Genomic DNA, 17,352 nt, shown 5'->3' on the forward strand with positions numbered 1-17,352 from the left:
TGCCTGCCAATCTTGAGTTCCTCTACCCCACAACCTCTACCACGATCAACCATAGTTTAAAGTTGCAACCTCTTATTGAAATTTGAATTTTCTCTACCTACACGACCTCTATTTGATGCGATGAGGAGAAATTAGATTAGTGAACTATAGCAAAAGGGTTTAAGAAGAAATTCCAACAACAAACAAGATTAATTAAAAAATTGAGAGCCTGTTTGGTAAGAAACTTTTAGTAACATTGTTTAAGTGTTGTGGAAATACGTGTATTATTGTTTAAACAACGAAAACTGTTATTCCCTAAATTACACAAAGAAATTATAAGAATTAAGACACTATTTCTATCTCATTTTTAATAATTATTAGTCGCTAATCTGTGCTATGCACAGGAACCTACCTATTTGTGAGATAGACTAAAATAATTTTATAAAATCTTAAATTGATTAAGCAACTATACCATTACATGATTTGCTCTTGTATGACTTCAATTTGTGCTACAATTTGATGAAGAAGTCATTGCTTGAACGTGCAAGGGCTTACAAAAAATTTGCCAGACAATTTTAGATATTGCAAAAAATAACTTAAAAATTCAAATATTAAAACTTCTGAAAGAACAAAAAATATTAAAGAATCAAATGATTCACGGCTTTGAAATTATTGAAACAAAACAAAATATATATGACTAAAAAATAGAAAAATATAAGAAAAAGATTGGGTTACATTCAAAAGAATAATCCATGGCTATAAGCTCACACACCCTCCATTCCCACTCTTCTTCCTCCGGTGGGTGAAGCACCCTAGTTGTTGTGTAGTTAGGTATCCATTTGTCTTCCATGACCCTAATCTCAGCCCATTTCCAACCCTCCAACAACATCCCTTCTTCAATATTGGATAGGCCGCCATTAAGCTCTTCCACACATAGGAACTATTTGGTTTGTCCATTACCTCCAAGAAACTACACCTTGGGAAATATTTTACTTTGAAACACCTATAAAGCAGTGATTCCTTTTCTTGTAGTAACCACCATCCTTGCTTGGCTAGCATTGCCAAGTTGAAACTTAGGATATCCCTAAACCCCATTCCGCCTTCTCTCTTTGGTTGAGCAAGAAAATCCCAACTCTTCCAATGGATCTTCCTTTCACTATCCGTCTGACCCTACCAAAATCTTGCACACATAGAATTTAGTTCATTGCAAATCCTCACAGGCAATTGAAACACACCCATTGTATAGGTTGGAATAGATTGTGCTACTGCTTTTATTAGCACCTCCTTTCCGGCTTTGGATAGCATGTTGCCTTTCCATCCCTGTAACTTTTTCCAGACTCTATCTTTAAGGAAGGCAAAAGTTTGATATTTTGAGTGTCCTATCAATGTAGGTAAACCCAAATATGTCTCAAACCTGTCCATTTCCTTTACTTTCAGCTTATCTTTTATCCAATCCCTTCTTACCGCATCCACATTAGACTATATTTATATAAGACAAAACTGTCAAAGTTTACTCAGTGGAACTCTTCAACAAGGACCCTTCAAATTGCCATGGCCCATGGTACACTTCTTTTACTGTATTACTTCAAAATTTTAAGGTTTAATTTTTTTTTTTCATGTACGAGGTAAAAGTAAGAGCATTTGCATTAGTTCATCCAAAAATTTATTTCTATTTTAGTATAAAACCTACTTTTTCTATTTTACATTTTAACTTTTCAAAACATCTTACATCAAATTATCTATTTTACATTACATTTTATTAAAATATCAAAAAAATTTAATTATTTTTCTTTTTACACACACAAAAACTACAATCTACTTTCTTTCTTCGTTCTTAAAATATGTAAAGAAAGAATAAAAAACTAAATAACAAAATACATAGTGCTAATGTAAATTTATACGGTCACTATAGCAACTATATATTTTTACCATGGTTTTAAAAACCAAACTCTACCAATTAGTCCGATTGGTTGAACCAAAAACCAGCCACTAATCCGGTTTGGAAAAAACTCCAAAACAGATCAAGAACCAAGTTGAACCAAGAACCGGAGGCAAAAACAATTTTGCCCTGGTCTGATTTTTAAAACCATAATTTTTACATATATGGCTGAATTTTGAGCTTAGTTAACTAAGTGTAGTCATTTTTCTATTATACACGTATTAATTTAAGTGCTCTAATAAAGGTAGTGGTTCATACAGCCCAGTGATATTCAAAGGGGTTCTCTCTATGGAGCTGCCCAACTTTTTGGATTTGAGAAAGCATTTTAAAGCAGACCTAATCAAGTTGGACTTGTGCAACTTTGAGCCTAATACAGGTGCACCAAGAGGACTGGCCCAGATCTCATGTAAGAAAATTATGATCTGATCATATATTATCCCTATTTGTTGGTCAAGCTTAATTAGATAGACTAATTTCCAGACATCATATATTATATTACATAATAAAGGTTAGATAGTCATTGCAGCAAGTCAATATTCTCTCCTTATTAGAAGTTATTACACTAGTTAAAAAAATGTGGGTAAATTTAATAATATCTCTATAGTTTATTGTAGTTTCAAATTAATCATTAAAAAGAGTTTCAATTAAAACCATTCACTTTTTAAATCATCCAATTTGAGTATATAATGTTAGGTACCAATAGTTACCAAGCCAAAATTTCAATCACACATAAGATAAGATATTTAAGAACATAAAATTTTAAGTGGAAATCCTTTCTCCTTGAAGAGAAAAACATGGATCAAATTCCCACAACATCCTCTCAAGTTTATATCCAACTAAAGATCCACACCAAATACAAAAGAAAACCTCAAATATATCTTCACTTGTATACGTCTCACAGCTATAGAAATTTCCCCTATTTTCTTTGCTCTCATATACTCTCACTACACCCTTTTTCTTTTTCACTGCGCTCACTGCACTGCTTTTCTCTCTCCCATGCAGCTTCAATTAATTTCAGTATCCTTTCCAACCCACTTTAAGTCTATTCTTAATTTTGACCATGTTACCCAATTTTTTGACCATGTTAATTTTGATAGCCCATCGCCTGTGGTGGAGAATTCGCTGTCCTTTGATAAAGTTGAGCATGCTTCTAATAGACTTATTTGTATCTGATCTATTTTCATTGTTGTTTACCAACAAACTACGCCTTAATGATCTAAGTGTTCTTTTGGTGTCAATGCAGGAAAAATTTCGGGTTATATGGTTACTCATCGGGGAATTGAAGTCAACCCTGATCAAATTAAGGCAATTAACAATCTACAACCTCCTCGGAATCCCAAGGAAGTCCATAAGTTGACAAGAATGACTGCAGCCTTGAATCAATTTATTTCATGGTCCGCTGATAGATGTAAGCCTATCTTCCAATTGTTGCACAAGTGGAAAGGATTTGAGGGGACAAAAGAATGTGCATTGGCTTTCCAACAATTGAAAGATTATCTTTTTCGGCCACCTATTATGTCCAGGCCCGAAGAGGAAGAGGTTCTTTTTGCCTATATTGCTGTAGCCTCTCATGTAGTTAGCCTAGTGCTAATAAGGGTGGACAACGGAGTACAACGACCAATCTATTATGTGAGCAAGTTACTACACGAAGCAGAGGTTCGTTACTTGCCACTGGAGAAGGCTATTTTGGCTGTAGTACATGCCATGCGAAAACTCCCTCATTATTTCCAAGTTCACACAGTTGTGGTTTTAACCCAACGTCCTCTTCAATCATTGCTTCGAAAGGCTAATTATACAGGGAGAAATTGGCAAGTGGGGAACAATTTTAGGGGCTTTTGACATTAAGTATATGCCTTAGACCGCTATTAAGTATATGTCTTGCAGATTTGGTAGCAGAATTCACTAAGTCTCCAGTAGAAGTGGAGGACATGGAGCAAAACTTAGGAGGAAAACAAGTTGAGATAATTTCTCCACGAGGGCCTTCAATTTGGAAATTGCATGTTGATGGGGGCATCCAATCAGAGCGGATTTGGAATGGGGTTAGTTGTGGTGTCCCCAAAAAAGATCACTATTGAGAAATCCTTAAGGTTAGGCTTCTTGGCCACAAATATGCATTTTATGATACCTTACAATATGCATTTTATGATATCTTAGTTTCACACAACATGCATTCATTATGTAACTTAAAAGTAAAATATTCATTTATTTTTATTATTTATTTTAAGTAAATTAATAAAAAAAATTATTTACATATAAGTTTTGATTAAGCCGTGCATTGCATGAGCATAATGCTAGTTAATACTATAAAGTAAGGGGGAAAATAATAGGTTAATGAAAAAATATTTGAATCCTTTTTTTTTTTTTAATTTCTTACACGTGTACTTATCAAAAAAGATTATGAAAATTTGAGTATATTAAACACATAATCCAAAATCCAAAAGTGCATGTGGAAATTGAGTTTTTATTATTTATTATTATTATTATTATTATTATTTTTGAGAACCATGTGGAAATTGAGTTGGTAAAATAAAAATTTCATAAGACAATACTTTATTAGTTTACTAAATGGGTATTTTATTTTGGATTTGATAGTGATTTTAAAAAGTAGAGCCTATAGTTTCAAAAGTAACAAATTAAATAAAATAAACATTGGAATTAAAAAAAAAAAAAAAAGATAGCCTATGGTTTCAAAAGTAACAAATTAAATAAATATTTGAGTTAGTGCAATGGTGCTCTTAAAAAAACATGTTTTACGCCCTATAAGTTAAGAGGTATAACAAATTGAACCATTTAATTTTATAACTATAAATTAAACATTGGAATTTAAAAAGAAACAAAGTATAGCCTATAGTTTCAAAAATAACAAATTAATTATTTTTTATTTTTTATTTTTGTGTTAGTGCAATAATGCTCTTAAAAAATATGTTTTACACCCTATAAGTTAAGAGGTATGAAAAATCGAACCATGTAATTTCATAACTAATAAATTAAACATAGGAATTTTAAAAGAAGCAAAGTATAGCCTATAGTTTCAAAAGTAACGTAGTTAAATAATGGTGCTCATAAAAAATATATGTTTTGAGCTCTCCGTCATCGCTTTCGACTTCGAGCTCTCCGTGGGCGCTTTCGACTATGACATCTCCGCCGTTGTCTTCTTCTTTGCACCATGTGTAGTCGCCTTGTGGAACTTCAAATTGCGGCGGCACCGGTACACCATCCTGCACCATCGGCATTGCTCGGAGTCCTTGCAATGAAACCAACAGTTGTGGGACTCCATCTCCGAATCCTTGTTGAATTTCATCTCACTGCACCAGTAACATGTGAGTAAACTGCCGCGGTGTGAATGGCCACTGCGCTTCGTCACCTTTGACTGCTTCGTTGGTGGCACCATGAGCAACTGAGTGAGAGCACAGAGTGAGTATGAAAGCAGTGGGTTGAATTAGGTTTAAATTTGAAAATTGCAACGATTAAATAATTGGGTGTTTCTCAATAAATAATACAGTGGGAACTTGGTTCCTTCCCGATGATAGCATGTGTCGGCATATTTATATCTAGTTTTACATTAAGTCTATTGGCAACAAGGAATTAAGACCATAATTTAATCAACAAGCAATAAAAATCTCTTTTGCACTTTGAGGGTGAAAAACTCAAGATTCTTTGGAAAGAAAAAGCCATAATTTCTATATATTGAGAATGTGTGAGAATTATCTTGTTTTTATTTGGAATACTTGTCACTATTTTTATTAGGTCTAATTGCTGTTGAGATACTTCAATTTATTTTTTATCAAATTGATCCTGTTACTTTTCTTGTGTGTAAAACGCGTCAATTTTATTAGTTTAATTTTAATGAGTGGATCATTGTTGCGTTCAAGTTTTCCTCCATTTTAAATGTTCTTACTTATCATCTATATAATTTTTAAAAGTTGAAACATAACATTTATGGTTGATTACGCTCCCGCTAAGTCACATTAGAGTAGTATTTTGATCTAATTTGGTCCACCTTGGTCCAATTAGTCCATTCGGTCCACATCGATCACTTTGAACCATTTCAGTCTATTTGGTCCATTCAGTCCAATCTGGTCCATTCGGTCCACTTAGACAAATATAGTAAAATATATACTAGTTTTGGGCCATAGCTACCCAATATATGCTCCTTGCTCTAAACTCTCCATACTCTGTACCCAGCCAAACTCTCCCTGCTATGTGCCCATGGGAATTTGTCAATTTTTGTGCAATTACAACCCAAACCCTCGTCATCAATGAGAGCACTAAACTGAATGTTCTCACCCCAAGTAGGCCAATGGTTTTGAAGTGATCACCATTGCCCATGGAAAGAAACTGAGAAATGGCACTGTTTTCCCATACTTGATGTACTTAATCTGTTTTACACGGTTCAAAAAATAATTGGGACCCTGACTTGATGAGGTCATGATTTTAGTTGTTGTTGTTGTTGTTGTTGTTGTTGTTGTTGTTTTTTTTTTTTTTTTTTTTTTTTTTTTTTTTTTTTTTTACAAAAGTAACAAATTAAATAAAATAAACATTGGAATTTAAAAAAAAAAAAAAAAAAAGGATAGCCTATGGTTTCAAAAGTAACAAATTAAATAAATATTTGAGTTAGTGCAATGGTGCTCTTAAAAAAACATGTTTTACGCCCTATAAGTTAAGAGGTATAACAAATTGAACCATTTAATTTTATAACTATAAATTAAACATTGGAATTTAAAAAGAAACAAAGTATAGCCTATAGTTTCAAAAATAACAAATTAATTATTTTTTATTTTTTATTTTTTATTTTTGTGTTAGTGCAATAATGCTCTTAAAAAATATGTTTTGCACCCTATAAGTTAAGAGGTATGAAAAATCGAACCATGTAATTTCATAACTAATAAATTAAACATTGGAATTTAAAAAAGAAAAGAAAAGAAAGTATAGCCTATAGTTTCAAAAGTAACATGAGTTATAGAATTGTGCTCATAAAAAAATATGTTTTGCACCCTATAAGTTAAGAGGTATAACAAATTGAACCATGTAATTTCATAACTAATAAATTAAACATAGGAATTTTAAAAGAAGCAAAGTATAGCCTATAGTTTCAAAAGTAACATAGTTAAATAATGGTGCTCATAAAAAATATATGTTTTGAGCTCTCTGTCATCGCTTTCGACTTTGAGCTCTCCGTGGGCGCTTTCGACTATGACATCTCCGCCTTTGTCTTCTTCTTTGCACCATGTGTAGTTGCCTTGTGGAACTTCAAATTGCGGCGGCGCCAGTACACCGTCCCGCACCATCGACATTGCTCGGAGTCCTTGCAATGAAACCAACAGTTGTGGGACTCCATCTCCGAATCCTTGTTGAATTTTATCTCACTGCACCAGTAACATGTGAGTAAACTGCCGTGGTGTGAATGGCCACTGCGCTTCGTCGCCTTTGATTGCTTCGTTGGTGGCACCATGAGCAACTGAGTGAAAGCACAGAGTGAGTATGAAAGCAGTGGGTTGAATTAGGTCTAAATTTGAAAATTGCAACGATTAAATAATTGGGTGTTTCTCAATAAATAATACAGTGGGAACTTGGTTCCTTCCAGATGATAGCATGTGTCGGCATATTTATATCTAGTTTTACATTAAGTCTATTGGCAACAAGGAATTAAGACCATAATTTAATCGACAAGCAATAAAAATCTCTTTTGCACTTTGAGGGTGAAAAACTCAAGATTCTTTGGAAAGAAAAAGCCATAATTTCTATATATTGAGAATGTGTGAGAATTATCTTGTTTTTATTTGGAATACTTGTCACTATTTTTATTAGGTCTAATTGCTGTTGAGATACTTCAATTTATTTTTTATCAAATTGATCCGGTTACTTTTCTTGTGTGTAAAACGCGTCAATTTTATTAGTTTAATTTTAATGAGTGGATCATTGTTGCGTTCAAGTTTTCCTCCATTTTAAATGTTCTTACTTATCATCTATATAATTTTTAAAAGTTGAAACATAACATTTATGGTTGATTACGCTCATGGGCACTGTTTTCCCATACTTGATGTACATAATCTGTTTTACACGGTTCAAAAAATAATTGGGACCCTAACTTGGTGAGGTCATGATTTTAGTTGTTGTTGTTGTTGTTGTTTTTTTTTTTTTTTTTTTTGTCCATTCAGTCCAATCTGGTCCATTCGGTCCACTTAGACAAATATAGTAAAATATATACTAGTTTTGGGCCATAGCTACCAATATATGCTCCTTGCTCTAAACTCTCCATACTCTGTACCCAGCCAAACTCTCCCTGCTATGTGCCCATGGGAATTTGTCAATTTTTGTGCAATTACAACCCAAACCCTCGTCATCAATGAGAGCACTAAACTGAATGTTCTCACCCCAAGTAGGCCAATGGTTTTGAAGTGATCACCATTGCCCATGGAAAGAAACTGAGAAATGGCACTGTTTTCCCATACTTGATGTACTTAATCTGTTTTACACGGTTCAAAAAATAATTGGACCCTGACTTGATGAGGTCATGATTTTAGTGTGTTGTTGTTGTTGTTGTTGTTGTTGTTGTTTTTTTTTTTTTTTTTTTTTTTTTTTTTTTTTTTTTTTTGTGGGATTGTGTAAAACTATTGTGGGGGAGAAAACCCAGCCCAGCTTATTCGGCCCAAGGCCCTAAAAGAGGAACATTCTTCATCCGAGGAGATGAAGCCTTCAGTCGGAAGCCCACGCCAATGGGGGATGCCTGGAGACGAACACGTATACCATCCGAGGAGATGCTCATACGTCCGAGCAGTCACGAGTCCTCGGATCCGAAGAGGTTTGATCAAACGCGAGTATGGGAGGTTCAAGTGATCTATTTGACAAGTGTAAGGAGGGAGAGGAACCTCGGACACACATGAAGATAACAGCAACAGGGGAATATCAAGGAGGCGTACTTCAACCACCACATTTAATGCCCTGTACCTACCTTTCTGGCCGCATTTATGTGGACAGGACACCTGAACGGTGCTTTCTCAGCTACCGCCACTCACATAAGGCTAAAGGTGGGATGATGGGACATGTACTCGAGTGGATGCCTGGATGATGAACAAGTGGACGGAGGAGATGTAAGAAGGTAATGCTATATAAGGGAAGGGTACCTCTGATGGAAGGGGATCGAAAAACAGGAGAGAGAAAGGGTACCTTAGATGGTTGTAGCTCTAGCAATTGTAACCCTTGATTATCAATGAACAACTTCTCTTCGGACAGAGTACTCATATTAGTCCGAGAGCACATTAATTCAACTTCTCTCATTGGTGTTGCTGTTTAATACTGTCATTTTCATTATTTGCCTAGCCCTTTCGCCCACTCTCTACAAAATTTATTGTTTTGGGCTCAGAGGGTTCCAAATCCACACCTCCTTGGGCTTGGGCCGCAAAAACTGACCCTACAACTATGTAAAACAGTTTGGTGTGTAATAAACACAGTCCGTTGTAATTGATTTCTTTTTGATTTCTTTATTTGAATATTACCGATAAATATTTATATGAAAAATATTTTTTTTCTTTTACTAAAAACGCACTTGTTAAAGGTTTTTTTTTTTTTTTTTTTTTTTTAATTTTTTAATTAAAAGTCTACGTTTTATTGTTATCTTTGTACTAAATTGGAATAAGATGTGAAAAATAAATTATAGGATATTTTTTCATATAGAGTTTTTGAAAGAATATATAACTTATTGTCGAGGGAGTGTTCTAGATTTATCTTCATCAATAACTTAAACATATAGCAAATTTGTGTGAATTTGTGTTTTTTTTTTTTACTATTGTCATATGACAAAAAGTAAAACCATGCATTTAAGTTTTAACAACAATTACATAGAATGAATGTATTATTTCATTTTCCTTTTTGAACAAAATATATTATTAATTTCCTAAGATTAGCAATACATTACCATTTTTCCATAAAAGAAAACACTTATGGAGCTATAAATATACACTGTAGTAAAGAACCATGCTCCAAAATCATCCTCACACAAAAGTAGAAATGAGAAGGAACAACATGAGTAGACCAAAAGCATCTCATCCTCATTATGAGATTCAACTTTTTTTTCTTATTACTTTGTTTTTTTATTTGTCACTTTGCACCATCAAATGCACAACACCAAAATCAAACAGTTGGTTTTGGCTATGCCATTAGATCAGTTAAAATTGATCATTCTGGTAAGTCATTGACTGCTTCTCTAAGCCTCATTCACAGCTCCTCCATCTATGGACCTGATATTCAAAATCTCACCCTCACTGCCAGGTAAAGTTTATTATAAACTGATTCTTCTACTAATAAGATTGCATTTTTTTCGTATGCAAACTTTTCAGGATAAATAGCAATGAATAAACTGATATTGTAATACTTTAGTTTTGTCACAATAATACAATATACATTTCCAACATTATTGTGTTTCAACTTTTTTGTTTTTAATAAAAAAAAAAAAAAAAATCTTTATTTAGTGGAGGTTTCATGTCCAGTGGCATTACTAATTAAATATCTTATATTCTAAAGTTAAAAAAATTGTATTGTTTTTAATTTATAAGATCTCCAAGTGCTAATTTTGATTATAATAGATTTTTTTTTTAAACAAAAATGCCCTAAAATATAGATAAAAAATATATATATATTTTAAGTGTTAAGTTAATAATTCTTANTTTAAGTGTTAAGTTAATAATTCTTAAAAATATAAGATATATGAGAATTTTTTTTTTTTTTTTTTTTTAGATCGGAGATATATGAGAATTAACATATCATAAGGTTATGAATTCTCACATTCTACGAGAAATGAAATATTTGTGGTATTAACATTTGAATTCTATCAAAATCAAACATATAGACATAATTTTTCTTGAATTCTCGAAAATTAACATTTGATCCCAAATTCATGCATATCAAAAGATACCCTAATTGGACTTTTTTATTGTTTGTGTACTAGCTAATTTTTTCTTACATTTAAGATCTTCCATAATTATTAGGAACAAGTCTATCGCAGAATTTCTAAAATCTTAATAATTCATTTTGAATTGAATGAATTAGATTTTGCCTGCGTTTGGATAGCAAGTTTTGCTACTCAAAGTAAAGTTGCGTTTTACCATTTATTTATTTATTTTTTTTTTGCCGCACTTTGTTGACTTTGGGGGGACAAAATTTACTGTGCGTAAACAGTGCGTGCACTGCTTACGCACTGTTCACGCACTATTCATGCAATATTTAATATTAAAAGTGGGTCCCACAATACTATTCACACATTTAAAAATTATTTTGCTACAGTATTTTCAGCAACAATCAGTTTTTATCAACTTTCAGCAACAATAAGTGCTATCCAAACGGACCCTTTACCATGATATTAACATCAAATAAAAAGTTGACTTTTTTTATATAAAAAGAGTTGATCATTACAATTTTGCTATCCATTTGAATTATTGATGTGGAGCTATTTTCACCCTCCACAACACCACCCCTTTTGGCTTCATTGTGGCCCACCGCTCCTCCGGCGATGTCCTCTTCAACACCTCACCTGATGTGTCCAACTCCAACACTTTCTTGGCCTTCAAGGATCAATACCTTCAACTCTCTTCCTCACTTCCACTAAACAGGTCCTCCTGTATGGCCTGGGTCCTAGGAGAGCACACAAAGAGCACTTTCAAGTTGATTCCTAATCAGACTTTTACATTGTGGAATGCTGACATTCCTAGCTCGAGAACCGATACCAACCTTTATGTTTCCCATCCCTTTTACATTGATGTCAAGTGGCCTACCGCGGATGGAAAGGTGAAAGCTGGAACTAGCCATGGAGTTTTACTGCTAAACAGCAATGGCATGGATGTAACATATGGTGGTGATAGAATTACATACAATGTCATTGGTGGGGTTCATGCTAGTTCATTTATGTAAGGAATAGTGACAAGATATTTGTATACTGGTGTAAAATGTTTTGTTTTGTTTTTTTGAGAATCTGGTGTAAAATGTTTTTTTTGTTGGTAAACAACAATGAAAATAGATCAGATACAAATAAGTCTATTAGAAGCATGCTCAACTTTATCATAGGATAGCAAATTCTCCACCACAAGCGATGGGCTATCAAAATTAACATAGTCAAAAAATTGGGTGGCTCCTAACTTAGCTAGTTCATCACCACACTAGTTTGCCTCCCACTAGATGTGTTGGACTATCGATTAGTGGAATTTCCTCAATAGGATCTTGCAGTCATTGAGCAAAGACTCCATCATAAGATTATTCATAGAATTATTGGTAAGCAATTAAACAATAAGCTCAGCATCTAGTTTCACACATAAAGAGTTAATCCTAAGTTGGGTTGCTAGAATGAGCCCATCCTTTAGAACCCATAATTCTGCCATGGCACCAGATGCTATGCCTAAACATCTTGCAACCCATTCTTCATTCTTATTTCATTTCAGCCCACCTACTCCTGCCAGGCCCGAGTGTAAAATGTTTAGTACCGTATAGACTGGACCTATATATAGAGAAGTCAGAATAACTAGTAGTAAAGTAGAAATTTGGATCTATATCTGGTTAAGGTAGAGGCATAGCATAGACATTCAAAAACTTTAAGGTGGGAATAGGAAGGTGGATCACCTAACAGCTTTGTGGATTTAGTCTACAATTTTTTTGTGTAACTTTCATTTCTATGCATTGCATTTTTATTTTTAGGAATTTTAATATAATTATTTTTTTGTCTCTTTTTCTTTTGCAGGCGTTGACACCATCATTCCATATACCAGCAGTCCATTTATATACCATTGTATATTTCAGTACACCATATGTACTGGTATTACCATATATTAGCGTACATATATTCTGATGGTAGGTACATACACTAGGTATCATTACCATTTACTGAGGCAATATATCCTTGGCATATGACCATACTTACTTGGCATATGACCATGCTTAGATATCATTACCTTTTACTTAGGCGATATGTCCTTGGCATATGACCATACTTACTTGGCATACGACCATACTTAGATATCATTACCATTTACTTAGGCAATATGTCTTTGGCATATGACCATACTTAGGTATCATTTCCACTTAGGTGATATATCCTTAGCATGACCATACTTGGTATTATTTCCATTTACTTAGATGATATTACCTTGGCATGACCATACTTATGTACATATATGATTCAGAGTATTTTACATTTGTGGTTGTGGATCCCCCTCCCCCTTTTTACATGCTCTCTTTTCTGCCATTGAGGAATTTAGTCTTATAGACCACAAATGTAAAATACTCTGAATCATATATGTACATAAGTATGGTCATGCCAAGGTAATATCATCTAAGTAAATCAGTAAATGGAAATGATACCCAAGTATGGTCACGCCAAGGACATATCGCCTAAGTGGAAATGATACCTAAGTATGGTCATATGCCAAGGACATATCGCCTAAGTAAATGGTAATGATATCTAAGTATGGTCGTATGCCAAGTAAGTATGGTCATATGCCAAGGACATATTGCCTAAGTAAATGGTAATGATATCAAAGCATGGTCGTATGCCAAGTAAGTATGGTCATATGCCAAGGATATATTGCCTAAGTAAATGGTAATGATACCTAGTGTATGTACCTACCATCAGAATATATGTACGCTAATATATGGTAATACCAGTACATATGGTGTACTGAAATATACAATGGTATATAAATGGACTGCTGGTATATGGAATGATGGTTTCAATGCCTACAAAGGAAAAAGAGACAAAAAAATAATTATATTAAAATTCCTAAAAATAAAAATAAAAATGCAACGCATAGAAATGAAAGTTACACAAAAAAATTGTAGACTAAATCCACAAAGCTGTTAAGTGATCCAACTTCCTATTCCCACCTTAAAGTTTTTGGATGTCTATGCTATGCCTCTACCTTAACCAGATATAGATCCAAATTTCTACTTTACTACTAGTTATTCTAACTTCTCTATATATAGGTCCTGTCTATACGGTACTAAACATTTTACACCTGGGCCTGGCAGGAGGAGGTGGGCTGAAATGAAATAAGAATGAAGAATGGGTTGCAAGATATGCAAGATGTTTAGGCATAACATCTGGTGCGATGGTAGAATTATGGGTTCTAAAGGATGGGCTCATTCTAGCAACCCAACTTAGGATTAACTCTTTATGTGTGAAACTAGATGCTGAGCTTATTGTTTAATTGCTTACCAATAATTGTATGAATAATCTTATGATGGAGTCTTTGCTCAATGACTGCAAGATCCTATTGAGGAAATTCCACTAATCGATAGTCCAACACATCTTGAGGGAGGCAAACCAGTGTGGTGATGAACTAGCTAAGTTAGGAGCCACCCAATTTTTTGACTATGTTAATTTTGATAGCCCATCGCCTGTGGTGGAGAATTTGCTGTCCTTTGATAAAGTTGAGCATGCTTCTAATAGACTTATTTGTATCTGATCTATTTTCATTGTTGTTTACCAACAAAAAAAAAAAAAAAACATTTTACACCAGATTCTCAAAAAAACAAAACAAAACATTTTACACCAATATACAAATATCTTGTCACTATTCCTTACATAAATGAACTAGCATGCAAGCGTTCTGATCTTTTTATGTTGACTGCAAGGTTCAAGTGGACAAAAATATTATGATATCTTCAAAACTTAACTATTTAAGAATACTATGATATTATTATTCTCTATGAAAACTCTAACAAATAAGGCTGACCTTACTATGTGGATCTCAATCCGCCAAAGTATTCATATGTTCTATATGTCATATTCATTGATGTGCTTCCAAGCGATAGTTTTTAATTAGTGCACCATTTTGGTTGGACTATGTCAGAACTACACAAAAACCAGAGCAAGCAAGGCTACAGTGATGTTATGTCCCAAGTCAAGTCTAGATGAAAACACTTTGCCAAGTCATATAGTTTTTTTAGTCTACAAAATGCTAGTAAGGAAGGAATTGCCAAATTTCAACCCACATACATGCTTAGAATATTCTCCATTCTGCACAGCCCTTTACTATAACTAGCTATTGTAGTAAATCATTTTCATGAATTATAAAAAAATAGTATTAAAAATTAAAAAGAAGAAGCAGAAAGAAACTTCTAAAAATATTGAATTTTTAACACGGTCACAATGACTTTGAATGGGAGAGGAAGCAGGAAACCTCCTCAGGTGAACAAAGTACTTGGCTTCCAAGCAACTAAAAACCTGTTGATAACTTTTCATAATTGACTCCAACGTTATGGTCTTTTTATATTGTGATAAATTTAGATAAGAACAGGAATTGGTCTTTTTCTCTGCGTTGTGATTAAGAAATAACATATGAGATCACAAAAGATTTAAGCTAACATTTTGGCACGAAATCTTATATACCAAATTTCATCTTTGGCCATCCAAAGTTCTCTCTCTCTCTCTCTCAAAATGGAAACAGCATCTTCAATCCAATTCATTGATTCTGCACTTTCTTCCACCACCTCACTTGCTCTGTCATATTCAGACCCTGAACAAAAATGGATCATCCAAAAGCACCTGACTTCACTACTTCAAGATTATCCCACTCTCAACCCTTCAATTGATACCTTCATTCACAATGATGGCACCACAGTGAATCTCCTAAATGCAAATGGCTATTTTTTTGTGTCCTATTCCTCACCTCCAATAGCAATCACCATTTGGCTTCATGAAAATTATCCTTACATGGCTCCTATAGTTTTTGTGACACTAAACCCCATCTCCAAAATTCATCCAAACCATCCATTTGTGGACACTTTTGGTGCCACCAAATCTGCATACCTCCTAGTCCTAACCTGGCAACATCCAAGGTGCAACCTCACCGACGTTGTGCACAAACTTGTCAAAACTCTTTGCAATTGACCATCCCTTGTTCTGTGCTTCACCTAGTTCTAGCTTCACTCATCCACCCGTTGTATCAAAAATGGAAGCTCTAGACAGAATCACTGGTGCCATTCACTATGACATAGCTATCAAATTCGCAAGCTGTAATGAACAAGAGGGTTGATACTGCTAGAAGTATATTTTTTGAGCCTACTCCATCATTAGTTCCCCCACTTGAACCTCAACCGGATTCAATACCTCTTAGACATTCAACTACGGTGCATAAACTTCCTCCTTATCTTCAGCATTACCATTGTAATTTGACTTTTGCAAGAGACAAAGGTTGTCAAGAATTCAATATTGATTCCAGAGATATTTATTCAAATTTTTACTAGACTTCCTAAGATTAATTATCTAAAATTAACAAACGGCTTGCCTACCCAAATTTGTATCCAAACAAAAAGGTTAGTAACTTTATTTCCATGGCATCCAATGAAACTCAAAAGGGAAAAAACTTGTGTAATGAGATGTAAAGAGATGTGCAAATATTACCTCTCCGTAACTTCAAACGCCGTCCGGTTCAGGAGTGGAGGTGGAGCCAGAGGCGGCGGTGACAACTTCGCCGTCGGGCCCGGTGGAGGTGGAGCTGTTCTTCTTCTTCTTCTTATGATCTGCCTTCTAGTGTTGCTTCAGATCTAGCTTCTGCTCGTGGGTCCCAGACTCGTTCGATCCCACACCGGTTCAACCGAAGCCCGAGTCGCCCCACGAGCCAACTCAGCCATAACGTTGAAGAACTGAGTGGCACCGAGTACAGCACACAGCGAGTGGTGTAGTGCGGCCCCGAGAGTAAACCCACCGCCCTTAAACACCGTGACCTGTAGCACGCACGGGTTTACAAGCCTCTCTTCCTGATCCGGGTCGGGCACTAACTGTTCGAGAAAGTGGGTATCCGGGTTGTCGTCGAGGTAGTTGAGAGAGTCGAGGGTGGTGTCATCCACGGTGGCGTGGATGAGCGGGACGGTTAGGTTTTTGGCACAGGTGGTTTTGGCAGAGAGTGGCGGCGAGATGGTAGTAGTGGACGAGAGCGGCGGCGGCAGTGTTAAGGTAGGTGTAGACAGGGAAAATTCCCGACCTATCACAAGCTGACACGTCACACTACCAAGTCCACAAAATGCAGCCAATTACAAAGCGCCACATGCTACTGCTAGGTTTTACTATTGCTATTCAGAAGCCAACAGAGATTCGCCAAGTGTCATACAAGAACCAATCATGCATCAGCTCGTGTAAGCGATGACATAAGCAACCTCGCACGTGTAAGCGATGACACAATCATTCCAGCATGTGCAAGCGATGACATAAGCGGACCAATCAAGCTCTGCCACGTGTCACCAATCAGACTCCGCCACGTGTCGCTTACCTACCCCAAAACTCCTATAAATAGAAGCCTTCCTAAGCCATTAGGAGGACACCAAGCCATTTGAAGCACAAGCAGCATCAGAGAAGATTCAGAAGTCCAGAAGCTCTGCCGGAACCAAGCTCTAAAGCCTCCAAGAACTTCAAGAACTTCAACTTCGAATACGAAGAACATTCGAAGAGAAAT

At 35.0% G+C, this 17,352-nt stretch overlaps 1 long non-coding RNA gene and 1 pseudogene across 1 annotated transcript; one reads left to right on the forward strand and one right to left on the reverse strand.

Annotated features, from left to right (window-relative positions):
* Positions 1-11,273: 11,273 nt before the first annotated feature.
* On the reverse strand, positions 11,274-16,792 carry LOC136062134 (uncharacterized). Its single transcript, XR_010623964.1, has 2 exons — positions 16,305-16,792; positions 11,274-11,728 (listed from the first exon to the last, which is right to left on the reverse strand). It is a non-coding gene; the product is annotated as an uncharacterized LOC136062134 (long non-coding RNA).
* LOC111993836 (protein ELC-like) lies at positions 15,335-15,981 on the forward strand (annotated as a pseudogene).
* Positions 16,793-17,352: the final 560 nt, after the last annotated feature.

This window comes from Quercus suber, unplaced genomic scaffold (assembly GCF_002906115.3).
Source record: "Quercus suber isolate HL8 unplaced genomic scaffold, Cork oak 2.0 scaffold_384, whole genome shotgun sequence".
NCBI classification, from domain to species: Eukaryota; Viridiplantae; Streptophyta; class Magnoliopsida; order Fagales; family Fagaceae; genus Quercus; species Quercus suber.